Source organism: Lithobates pipiens, unplaced genomic scaffold (genome assembly GCF_037356315.1).
Source record: "Lithobates pipiens isolate NorthernLeopardFrog02 unplaced genomic scaffold, aLitPip1_a1.2 Scaffold_8, whole genome shotgun sequence".
NCBI lineage: Eukaryota > Metazoa > Chordata > Amphibia > Anura > Ranidae > Lithobates > Lithobates pipiens.
The window spans coordinates 258,867,024-258,880,630 of NW_027507903.1; the positions used below are offsets into that span (position 1 = coordinate 258,867,024).

The window sequence follows — 13,607 nt, forward strand, 5'->3', positions numbered from 1 at the left end:
TGCTTCGGTTCAACATTGTAAAAATGAAGGATAACTGCACCAACCCTAAACCTATCCTTCAATTCATGTGAATATACAAAATAGGGTAAATACATAAAAAATATATATTATAAAAAATACTTGTAAAAAAAATCAGTGAAAAAATATCAGTGAAAAAACTATTAAAAAAAATATATATACAAAGTCCCAGTGCTGCTCCTTTAAAGAGGAAGTAAAGGCTATTTAAAAAATAAAATAAAATGCAAGGCAAAGGCATAATGAGCTAGTATACATAGCATACTAGCTCATTATGAATAACTTACCTGAGAACGAAGCCCCCGAAGCGGTCCTCCGTCTTCATGTTCGCCGCTGGCATGTATCCCGGAGTGACTTCCGGGTCTTGCTGTACCGGCGCTGTGATTCGCCAGAGCCGCAATGACGTCACTCCCGCACATGCGCACAGCAGCCAACACGAGCGGAATATTGCCGTGATCTGCGGCCTGCCCAGTGCGCCTATGTGCCGCTGTCTACGTTGCAAGCGCCGTAGACAACGGTGGCTGTCTTTTTGTAAATATCTCCTAAACTGTATATGTTTAGGAGATATTTCTTGGACCTACAGGTAAGCCTTAATCTAGGCTTACTTGTAGGTCAAAGTGGTTTGTAAGGGTTTACAACCACTTTAAGTATATGCGATATCCCTTGTGCTCAAAAACGTCATGCTTTTATGCACCACCAGTTCGTGATTCACCCCCTTCCAAAGTTTGCACTCACCAGAAAGCAATAATAAAACTACCTCAATATTATGCCAGGATTTGTTTTCCTTCCAAAGGGTATAACACGTTTGCCAGCAATTATCACAGTGTTCCACCCATGCTTCAAAAATCTCATGGAAAACAAATAGCCATCATTGCGTAACATTCTAAGCTTTATTTTGTATCTTAAAAAATGTATAGAATGCATGTTATTGTGCCAAATCTATCCAGTGATCTGAGTAAAGTCTTTTGCTCGCTGTCCCTTCTCTAGGAACTGGCGTGCGGTGCAAGCCTCAGTTTGCTGCGGGTCTGTGGCAAGCCTCGGTTTGGGGCGTCATCAGGAACCTTCCGGATGATGCAAAACGCGGCCAGTGAATAGTGTCTCCTGCCACTGAGAGACAGAGCGGCTTCAGAATAGGTAAGTATAGACAACTATTCTTTTACAGGGTAGACAGCATAGTCACAGAATGGGGGTGGAAGTAGGTTTGGGCTTAGTTAGAACGTGACTGTAATTACACTTTACTTATATGAAGCTAGGCATCACATAGTAACTGGATTTGGCAATTTTGTCCATTTAGTATGATACAGGATCCCTTAGTTGTAAAAAAAAAAAAAAAAAAAACTACTAATTCAACACATTTTCCCTTTTCCCCTTAAAATGGAATTAGTAGGAGTGTCATCTGTAATTATTGCAAAAGATTCCATGTACTGTATAATATAGCTGCACCTTTGGGGGGTATATGCAGTGCACATCAATGAAAATACTAAACATAGCTGCTATGTAAATACCAGAAGATTGGTGAACTCACTGATGACAGCAGTAGCATCTATGGCATACCTTAGCTTTATCAGATTTCTACAGGTATTCGCACTATCATACAGATGCATCAGCCTGGATTTGAGGTCAGTTTATTTTATTTTTTATCTGGTCTAATCTCATAAACAAGCATTCTTATAAAAGTGGTTGTAAACCTCAGATATGAAATATGAACAATATTTAGTGTGTAATTAAGTGCACTAACTGTCATTTCTGTCTGCTGTTTCCTTCTTCTGCTATCAGCATGAGTCACTTCTGACAAGTTATCCTGACACCAAGAGAAAAATGGTGACGGGGAGGGTCTTTCAGCTGATTGACAGTCTCAGTTCTGTTCCAGTGTGGAGTGGGGTATGTCCCTTCCCTCCAATCAGCTGTCAGAGCTCTCCTCATTAAGTTCTGTAGAGTGTAACTTCAGCTCTCTGTCCCCTTATTTTCTGAACTCTCAGCCAAGCTTTATTATTCAGCACTTTGGATGTAGGGAAGAGGGGGCTGCAAATAGACAGGTACAACTTACGTAGGAGGATTTGTTTCATCTCTGTGTATCACTTAGGGCCAGTCACTTACTGGGGATATGTAAGGGTTTACAGGCACTTTCCCGCCCATGATATAGCTAAAAGACGGCTACAGTGCAGGCTTAAAATGCCAGGAGAGCGTCAATAGATGACGTCCTGTGCTCACGCTGCCTGTGCAGTCTGTGAACGATGAGCTCTCCAGACTCGGCTGATCACAGATCGATGTAAAGGGCCAATCACAGCATGAGGAGAAAAATAAGAAATCCATTAACCAGCTTTTGGTCTTTTTTTGATTGTTTAGCAAAAAAATTAAAAACGCCTCCTGGAATAGCGGTGTCATGTATCCCAGGAGTACAGCGAATCACCTAGTGAGAAAATCTCACGTGTCAGCAAGAGGGAGAGCTGCGCAGTGGCGTTAGTGCACAGGTGTGAGATTGGGAGGTCCCTGCTGGGTAACCAGCTGTACCTAAATCCCAGAATTGAACAGAAGAGGGCTTCAGATGCCCACAGTTAACATGGAACCTGCCTGCTTCCAAGATCTGGTTAGTAATCATATATTTTAACAAAAACTACAACTACTACAAATATTGCATGTTCTAAATGTTGCTGTATATGTTTAGACAGGTACAGAGGTGTTTTAAAAAAAAAAAAAAGTTTTTTGGGGGACGGGAACTCCACTTTAAAAGAAAAGTAAAGGATTTTTTTTCACATTCATACTTGTCTAGGTGGATGCAGCATGGGTCCGATGCTGTATCTGTTCCCCGGCATCTCTACACTGGGAACCGTGCGATCGAACACCACTGATCGCTGGTAGTGTCACAGGAGTGCAAAATGAATTGCATTCCTATGATCCATAGGATAAATAAAGTCAAACAAACTTTGGCTATACTTCTCCTTTAAGTAACATGCATTGTCGCAATACCTATATGTGGCTCAACATTGCTCAACCCGTTTCGTCTCAAGCCTTCTCCTTGTACAATGAATTGGCATTGTGTCTAATAAAGCACGTGAAATACAAAGCTAGCTGAACAAAATTAGAAATCCTTAGAAAGTGTATATATATATATATATATATATATATATATATATATATAGCAGTTTAACAGCACTGTAATGTTAAACAAGATTTAAAATATAGTGGAGTAGAATCTCACAGGACATTATCAAAAGATGTGGCACCAAATCTTTTTCTTTTTTTTTTCCAAGTACAGGATGTGCCACTTACTGTAAAATGATGCTCTTGACATGTATTTATCCTTCAAGTGTTTTTTTACTGATGTCAAATTTCCCAGATGATACATTAGTGGTCATTTGAGTTTTTCCACAGTCACATGTCAAAGTGGGGTCTCGGGGTTATTGGCAGATTTTTCTAGCAAGGCTCCTAGGTATTTCCAGAGACTGTTGTCCACCTTTCATTGAGTAAGCAGATGATTTTGCAACATACTTATTTAAGATTCTGTGGAGACTGTGGAGTGAGAAATTCAAATTATCATATCTAGTAAGTGTCTAATTTATGGGAATATTGGAATGTTATGTAACAAGCAGTCTGCTGGTTATATATATTTTTTTCTCTGTAAATTCTCTCTTAAATAGTTTACAGGGAAAACATTTTCTACGAATATAGTGTTGTCTGGTCACAAGGAAATTGATTATGGAATCAAAATGTTTTGTGTGCCTGAATTGTTTATAATCATGGGGGGGGCGTGGCCTAACTCCGGACGAAGATGGATGCCTAATCCCTGAGCTCCAGCACTCGGGAGAACAATCTACCTCAATCAGGGCTAATCCAAAGTCATCCACGCCAGGGATCAGCGGATCGGAGCTCCCCATCGCCTCAGGCACTGATGGAGCATCAGCAGCAGCCGCCAGTTAGCATCCCGGCGATGTTCCGCACGTCGCACGGAGAAGGCCCCAAAGCCGCGGCCTCGCCTAAGACGTCCATGCCGCCCGGCGGCTCCACGACCATCGCGGACACCGCGAACGGAGCGAACGGACCACAGAGACAAGAATCTCTCCAGCCCCAATCGTTCAGCCTGGCAGACCTTCAGGCCAACCTTCAAGCTATGTCTATGGACATAAAAGCCTCCTTTTCTGCTGCCATCAATGAAATAAGAGCTGACATACAAGGCATAGCAGCAAGAACTGGAGCAATGGAGCAAGCCTCAACCCATCAGGCAGAAGCAATAAGGCAAGTACAAAAAAACGCTGACATACATCTAAATCACATTATAGATATGCACCGCCGCATTGAAGATTTGGACAATAGGGGGAGGAGACACAATATTAGAATCAGAGGTGTCCCAGAAATGACTGATCAAAACCCAGTAGAGCAGACTGCTGCTGCACTATTTAATGACATCCTGGACAGACCCCCTGACTCCCCTATTGAATTTGAAAGGATCCACAGAGCTCTGCGGCCCAGAGGTAGAGATGATGATCCACCTAGAGACATAATTTGCTGCCTGGTCAATTTCCCTCTGAAGGAAGCGATTCTTAAAAAAGCGAGAGAAAAAGGCAGACTCATCTTTAATGGAAATGAAATCAAACTGTACCAAGACCTATCAAATATCACGCTACAGCAACGCAAAGCCTTACGCCCGATCACAGAACAGCTGCGCACCAGAGGCATTCCATACAGGTGGAAATTCCCCTTTTGCCTATCTGCCACGTGGAGAGGCCACACAGCGCTGTTGCGCACACCAGAAGACCTACAGTCATTTGCCGAAGCTCTGGATCTCCCCAGAATTGAAGTACCGGACTGGTATAGCTCCTTCACACCGAGCGAATCGTGGATAGCGATTTCCAACAACCTCACTCCAAGAACCCAAAGAAATAGAGACCGTCGCCGCAGATCACCGTCTCCGCACTACAACAGAAGAAATGCTTTCCAAAGAAGTCCTGGAATCTCCCCACCCAGACGCAGAGACCGCATAGATCACCGAGATCACCGAGAACAAATGGACACTTGATCTCATACCCTCCATGATAAGTCAAACCTCTAGAAGTTCTCATAAAATGTGACTTTGCCTACTCTGCGCTTCTAATACCCTTTTCTGTTTTCTTTCTTCCTCCGCTCTGTTCTCACCTTTTTTTCTGATCACCTTTTTCCCCTTTGTATTCTGTCTTATAACTCCCTCCCTCCTGCAAAGAAGGACATTTCAAAGAAAACTAGGTAAGAGACTTTGTGAGAGGATTGAAGGGCAGGAGAGGGGTCACGAAAGAGTAAGAGGGATACATTTCCTCTATGCCTACCTGCTTTGATCCATACAGACCTGATATATGAATAGATAATCTCACAAAGTTAGCCTATTAGTACCCCTCACCCCCCCCAGTGCTGACATTTTGAGGCACTACAGTAATGAGCATCTTCTTTACTGTAACATAGTTTCTAAACATCCCTGATCAACCAAGTTGTAGATCACTTAATCATTCTTTAAAGATATGGTGCAATACCAAGGGAGGAGGGGGGGAAGGGGAGAATAGAGTGGGGAAGAGTAAAAAGTTAGAATTTAAAATTCTTCAAGTTAATTCAATGTTTTAACAGATAGTCTTGTTGTCGCTTTGACCGTAATTACAATTTGGGGTCAAGGTCGCAAAACGCCATTTTTCTGGCATTCTAAAGTTAACATACTTATTGTTCAGAACACAGCCTACTAGCTAGGTCTTTACATAATATAGAATGTTCGTATGTGTGTGTTCTCAATACCGTAGATATGTTTATCTCGGTAATAGAAATGAGTATAAGATGATCAAGATACATGCATTGTTGATGCGGGTTAAAATTGTTTAAAGTTCAGAATTCTTATAGAGTTGTTATTTATGGCGATAAGATTGAGGGAGATCTCCTCCCCCTCGGAAGGTCGACGGTATATATTTTAGACGTCAGATTGCAACCAATCTTTCACCCTCCTATATTCCGTTAGGAGAGACACATTGTTGGTATACTGTTCTTAATACAAGGTACACCTGACACAAACCTCTCATAGGTTAGACAAAATGCCTTTTACCAAAGGCTAATCAACCGTTCCACTAGATTTTTGTAGACACTTGAAATACTTTATTGTCTCTTTCAAGCTATATGTCTTGGTACACCCTCACTGTTTCTGCCCTGTCGTGGCTCTTCATTTATACATTAAGGGCTAAAATACAGTAACCCACCCATGAAACTTTCTAATGGATAATAGGCCTAATACCAACCACTACCCTGGCCCAATTTATCAAGAAAACGCCCTAATCTAATTAAGCATTATCTCAATTGACTTCTCCCGAGTGCAGGAAGTTATTCCATAGCAAGAAGAGAAATCTTACAAAGAAAAAAGAAAGAAAGAAACTAACAAGAGAGAAGAGGAAAAACGTCTTTCTTTTTAGTATACCGCTAATCATTTAGCAATCACAAGCATCCATTGAGCCCTGAGTAGTCCCCGTTCTCACACAAAGGGCAACCACCTTTGCTCTTTGAACAAACCGGATCCCTAATAGGGTAGACTAGCAGGTCTATCTCTACCCCCGGTCTAACCCCCTTCACTCATCCCTCCCCCCCACCCCTATCACCCTTTACCCCCCCCCCCCCCCCCGTTTTTTTTTTTTTTTTTTGAAACATACCCATTCACCTAGAAGTATACACCCAAACTCTAAGATGACTAACTGTAAACAGAATACCACTCCACTAATGATCAAACTTCTCTCAATTAATGCCAAAGGACTTAACATACCTGAAAAAAGGACCAAACTACTCAACGAATTCCACAAACACAAAGCAAATATCATATGTATCCAAGAAACGCATTTCAAAACCGAAAAATTCCCGAAATTACAAGACAAAAGATTCCCATTTGCCTACCATGCCATAAACCCCGAAGGGAAAACAAAAGGGGTCTCAATTTTGATCTCCAAACAGACATCATTCCAACTCCAAGACTCTATGACTGATCCTGGAGGCAGATTTATATTTCTAAAAGGTAAACTTGGCCATCACCCCATCACTATTGCAAATATATATGCTCCAAACTCTAAACAGGTAGCCTTTTTCCGTAAAATCAAAGACCTATTAACGACATTCGCGTTGGGTATTCTCATCCTAGGGGGAGACTTTAACATCCCGCTAAACCCCGCAATAGACACCTCGAGTGGAGCATCGAGCCTTCCATATAGAGCATTAAAACAAATTAAAATTCAGCTACAAAACCTTATGCTACACGACTCCTGGAGAACTCTCAATCCCCAAGCCAAGGACTTCACATTCTTTTCCAGCGTTCATCAAAAATATTCAAGAATAGATTACTTCTTTATGACACAATCAGACCTATCCCTCCTGACTAACAGTACTATCGAACCAATGACCATTTCAGATCATCACCCAATCACCATGACTCTAACCTTCCCAGAAAAAAACACTAGCACAAAAACATGGAGACTGAACACTTCCATATTGAAAGATCCCAAAGATATTTCAGAGTTTAATGAAACACTAAAAGATTACTTCGCACGTAATGATAACGGAGAAACCTCATCAATCACACAGTGGGAGGCACACAAATGTGTTATTAGAGGAGAATTTATAAAAAAACTAGCCAAAATAAAGAAAGAAAAACAATCCAAAATAAATTCATTGATAGCGCTTATCCACAATTTTGAAACAACACATAAGAGAACTATTGCAATCTCAACATTTGAGGAGCTTACAAACGCGAGGAAACTACTCGCAGATGAGTTAAATATCAAAACCAAAAGACAATATATCTTAAGACACAAGATATACTATGAGCAAGGAAACAAGAGTGGGAGACTGCTCGCTAAAGCAGTACAAAACAAAAAAATCTCAGCAACAATCCACCAAATAATGGACAAACAAGGTAAATTACAATCCTCGAATGTGGAGATTGCAAAACAATTTGAATTATATTATCAATCTCTTTATAATATCCCTTCCAATCCCAAGAGTCCGCTAAATTCAGACCTAAGAGCCAACCTTATCCAAGAATTTCTAAGTAAATATAGCCCACCCCGAATCTCAGACGCTACTGCCCAGAAACTTGAAGAACCGATCTCTGGCACGGAGTTAGACAAAGCTATAAAAGAAATGAAAATAGGGAAAGCCCCAGGCCCTGATGGATTACCCCTACAATATTACAAGACCTTCATCGAAATACTAAAACCTAAATTTCTGAAATCTTTTCAATCTCTACACTCCGAGAAACACCCCCCCAAACAACTACTAGAAGCCCATATAACTGTAATACCCAAGGAAGGCAAGGACATCACCCAGGTCACAAACTATAGGCCGATTTCCTTAATTAACGTCGATGTAAAACTTTATGCGAAAATTTTAGCAAACAGAATACTACCTTTACTAACATCCCTAATTACCCTAGGCCAAGTGGGCTTTATTCCTGGCAGAGAGGGAAGAGACAACACGACCAAAGCCTTAAACATTAGTCACTGGTTAACTTCAAAACAAAAACAAGGATTCTTTCTCTCCCTCGACGCAGAGAAGGCGTTCGATAGGGTGGCATGGGATTTCATAGACGCAGTATTGAACAATATAGGAATACTACCCCAAATGAGATCTTACATTAATGTATTATATTCCAATCCGACTGCACGAGTTCGTGTAAACAACCACCTATCGAACGCCTTCAATCTACGAAATGGCACCCGACAAGGATGCCCACTCTCCCCACTCCTATTTGTCCTCACTCTAGAACCACTATTAAATAGAATCAGAGCAAATAATGACATTAAGGGAATAGAAATCCAAAATAACACCTACAAAGTTGCAGCATTCGCAGATGATATGCTACTCTTCCTATCGGAACCTCACACATCCTTGCCTAACCTCCTCAAAGACCTGGAACATTTCCATCTTCTTTCCAATCTAAAAATCAACCACTCCAAATCTAACGCTCTTAATATCACCTTGCAGCCAAGCTCTGTAGAACTCTGTAAGAAAAATCACCCATTTATCTGGGCTGAAAAGAGCATCACATATTTGGGCATCGAAATCCCCTCAGATTTAAAAAAACTATACCAATTAAACTATATACCCATTCTAAAAGAAACACGAGACGATCTGAGAAGATGGAACGCCCTAAACATCTTGTGGTTTGGTAGGGCCTCGCTAATAAAAATGACAATCTTACCCAGATACCTATACGTCATGCAAACTATCCCCATCAGAGTGCCACCATCCTTTTTTACAGCCTTTCGTAAAGCGTGCTCCATGTTTATATGGAGGGGCAAAAACCCCAGAATAAAGTTTGCCAGACTAAACCTCCCTAAACACAAGGGTGGTATAGCTCTCCCTGATCTTAGGAAATACCACCAAGCAACACTCTTATCCTGTATAGTAGACTGGAATATTCATCAAGCTGTTAAGGACTGGGTGACGCTAGAGCAATCTCAGTTCACCTCCCCAATTAAGTCGCTCCCGTGGATCCACCCTAAACACCACCCTAATCACATCAAAACGCACCCCCTAGTTGGACCCACGTTAGAAATTTTTCACAACACATTCAAATCCAAAATTCCCACCCCTTGGTATAGCCCTCTCACACCTCTGAGAAATAACCCTGACTTCCCACCAGGACTAGACAGAAACTTTCTTTCACTCAATTGGCCACATAAAGAAATCCTCGCCAAACATTTCTTCAAAAATGGGAAAATACTCTCTAGAGAAGTCCTCCATGACATTATAACACCCTTCCAAATACCCCATTGGAACTATATTCAAATTAGACACTTCTTGACCAACAGACAGACAACACATCTTTGGACGAAACCCCCAACGACTGTTGAAGACCTTTGTATGAAGAAAGACCCACATAGACATATTATATCAATCATTTATAACTCACTATTTGAAGGGGCACCCGATTTGCCCATCAAAACATGTGAACATTGGGAAAGAGACCTTGATATCTTAATATCCGAAAAACTATATATTTACGCACACAAAGGGTCTCTAAATGTAGCTACCCAGGAATGTAGCTATAAAATCTTGTCCAGATGGTATAGGACCCCCTCTATTATACACAAGTTCTCCCCCACATCCTCAGAAAAATGCTGGAGATGCAAACAAGAAGAGGGCTCGATGCTCCATGTGTGGTGGTCCTGCCCCTTAATCCAGACCTTCTGGATGGAGGTTCACGAAACAATCAACAAAATCTCCCCAGAACACTTGATCTTTAACGCGGCACAATACCTCCTTCACTTGAATGACATCCCCAAGAAAATTTATCTGAAATCACTGCCAATGTTTATGGTCAACGCGGCACGTCATTGTATCCCCGTCCACTGGCGCTCCGAGGCCATTCCAACGAAAAAGGAATGGTTTCGGAGAATCAACAACATAGAGCAGATTGAAGAACTTATAAGTATATCTCAGGAAAAAATTACTAAATTCTTTGCAACCTGGCATGCATGGATAGAATATAAAAGCACTCAGGAATATAAATCAATTGTAAACCATTAGAAAATTACTTCTATAAGAGATAAACTCAGACAGAACTGAAATACATTTTGTAATTATAAGTACTTTTCTCACTGTACTGTTTCCCCCCCCCCCCCCCCCCATTCTCTTTTTTTTTTTTTTCCCCCATTCTCACCCTACACCCCTCACCCTTCCCCCCCCACCCCCTATACCTCCCCCCCTACATTGGGTACAGTTAGCCAAATTACCATTTGTCCTTCAGTATTATGATGGAATATTATGCTGATTTGTTCATATATATATATTGTACTATCTACATGAATATTTTTTTATAACTGTACTCTACTATTATCACATGTACAATATGCGACAGTATATGTTTGTCTACTATGTTGTATTTCATGCTCTGGTTCACTCAATAAAATTTGTGAAACAAAAAAAATAAATAAATAATCATGGCAAATTAACCAGTTGGTCTCCAGAAGATTTTACCACCTTCATGGCCAGGACATTTTTTGCTATTCAGCATTGTGCTAATTTAACTGGCAATTGTGCGGTCATGCAACACTGTACGCAAATTACATTTATATAATTTTTTTCACACAAATAGAGCATTATTTTGGTGGTATTTGATCACCACAATTTTTTTTCTTTTTTATTGTCTAAAAGAAAAAAAAAACGCTTCCTGTTCTAAAACATATCATAAAAAAAATCAAAAATTTAAATTTCTTAATAAATTTAGGCCAAAATGTTTTCTGCCATATGTCTTTGGTAAAAAAAAAAAAATCCCAATGACCACAGAGTTGATCAAATACCACCAAAAAAGCTCTATTTTGGAGAAAAAAGGACATCAATTTTATTTGTGTACAGGGTCATTGGTTAAAGGAACGCAGTGCCATATCGCAAAAATAATGGCCTGGTCCCGGTCATGAAGAGGGTAAACCTTCTGGAACTGAAGTGGCTACTTGGTTTGTGCAAACGTTAAAATGTTTACAAACTATGGCATATATACAATGGTATTTACACCGTTACGGTGCCATACTGGTAATGGCAGTGATTGGTGACTTATACTGGGACTGTGATAGGGTGGCGGACAATCTGGCACTAACAGAGATTATCTAGGAGGGTCACTAACTGACACTGATGCTGCTAGTGACACTAATACAATGATCCGTGATAATACTGTACACTAACACTTTTCTGTTTTTTTTTATAGATTTAATTATATCCCTTTTTATGCCTCCTGTGGTCACTTATGGTCCTAATTTGGCTGGCTCCATTGGGAATACCATCTGTTAACCTTGGATAGATACTCTATTTTATCTAGAAGTAACTTTGGGGTAAGCATGTATAATCAGCATTACTGAATATATGTACACAACTATTGTGAGATCTATGCATAGTCCTATTTGTCTCTGTCTGATTCAGCAACATGACCTTTTAGCAGACGGTACATACCCTGAAATAGCACAGCGGGCAAAACTTGTTGGGATTCACCACTGTACTACTGCTATGGACTATAGGAAATGGGTCATGAATGCACCTGATTTTACATGTATATATTGTCTTAACTTAATCTTTCAATACATTTTTCAATTTTAATGAATTTTCTATAGTTGCTATGTTGCACCTTAAAAGTCCCAAGGAACCCCTTTTCTCTATTTCTACAAGTATTGAAAGGATGTGGTGCTTTACTTAGATGACAAAATACCCATACTAACCTCTACTAACACTGTACTAACACTGGCTGGGAAGGGGTTAACATCTAGGGCAAATAACAGGGTTAACTGTGTGCCTAACAATGTGTAACGTGTGCTGCTTTTACTTTACTATATGGCTGCTTTTTTCTCTCTGCTTTGCAGGGAGAAGAAACAGCTAGATCACTGTTCTCTCCACACCGAGTTCTGTTTTTGTAAACACAACTCTGTGTGTGATTGGAGTGAAATCATCTGCCAAACTCGTGCTGTGTCCAATAAAGGCATGCATGCATGCACGCCCCAAACCCAGAAGAAGGCCAATCAAGTACATGTATAATTACTGTGAACGGTCGGCAGATGGGTAAATAACCGCCATGTGTACAATATTTTAAAAAGTGCAGACCATTCAGCTCTAGTCAGTAGGCAGAAGTCTCACTGTGAGTATTGAGAATGCAAGTGTTGTAGCAAATAATCATAATCAAGCACAGTAGTATGCCAGGCCATCAATGATGTTATATCAGTATCTATGGCACTAAGAACATAATAGATGCCTTGTGAATAAAATTGCCATAATTTGGAAGATATTTAATGTTATGTTCATGTATATACTTTTTCTTTCCAAATTTCCTTAAACTATTGTTGCATAACTTGCCTTTTTCAGTATTTGTTTATTATACCCCAAAAAGCTTGCCAAGTAGTAAAATGATTTTAGGTTTGCTTGAGAAGTAGTTTTTTTTTTAATTTTTTTTTTTCTTATTTGACAAATTCAGGAAAGGGCACATTATACTTGACAAATGTTTTGCTTTGCTTTGTACTGTTAAACTCATGGTTGTTACTTAATATGGTAGAGACGGCTCTAGTACAAAGACCAGTGCTTTTTTTTTTCATGATAATGAAGAATTTCTGGTATTTTGTGTGTATATAGGATAAATCGTAGGACGTCATTTACCATGAGTGTTCGCTGCTAGTGTTTAAGGATCACAGCCCTGCAATTCAAAACAAACGCGAGATTGCAGTAAAAGGAAATGTTTGGGTCTGTTATACTTTTATTAGCCTTTTATTTAGGAGAAATATGGATTCGGAAATAGGGTATTAATAATTCTATTTCCATTTACTCTAAACTGCAGGGTATATATATGACTTTTTATAGAGTAAGTTTGGCAGAATAATTACTGGTACATGTTGTAAATTAGGGGGTTCTGTAAAGTGAACTTGATGGACTTGTGTCTTTTCTTAACCATTCATTAAGGGACATAGGGTCAATGGGTTATTCTGCTTCCTTCAGGAGAATTAGAAAAAAAAACAGGCAGTATAAACCCTCCCACTCCCAACATTCTTGAGTTTTTTGTTAGTGTCCTATATCAAAGGAAACACTGCTTTTTTTTTTTCCAAGACTTTTTTTGTTTCTTCATTCACTGCAGA

At 40.0% G+C, this 13,607-nt stretch overlaps 1 long non-coding RNA gene across 1 annotated transcript in view; it reads left to right on the plus strand.

Moving 5' to 3' along the window:
• Positions 1-1,015: 1,015 nt before the first annotated feature.
• Positions 1,016-13,607, plus strand: part of LOC143964214 (uncharacterized) — a 29,193-nt gene continuing 16,601 nt past the window's right edge. The window contains exons 1-2 of the long non-coding RNA XR_013271097.1: positions 1,016-1,149; positions 11,705-11,828. This is a non-coding gene — a long non-coding RNA (uncharacterized LOC143964214). The remainder of the gene's footprint in view (positions 1,150-11,704; positions 11,829-13,607) is intronic.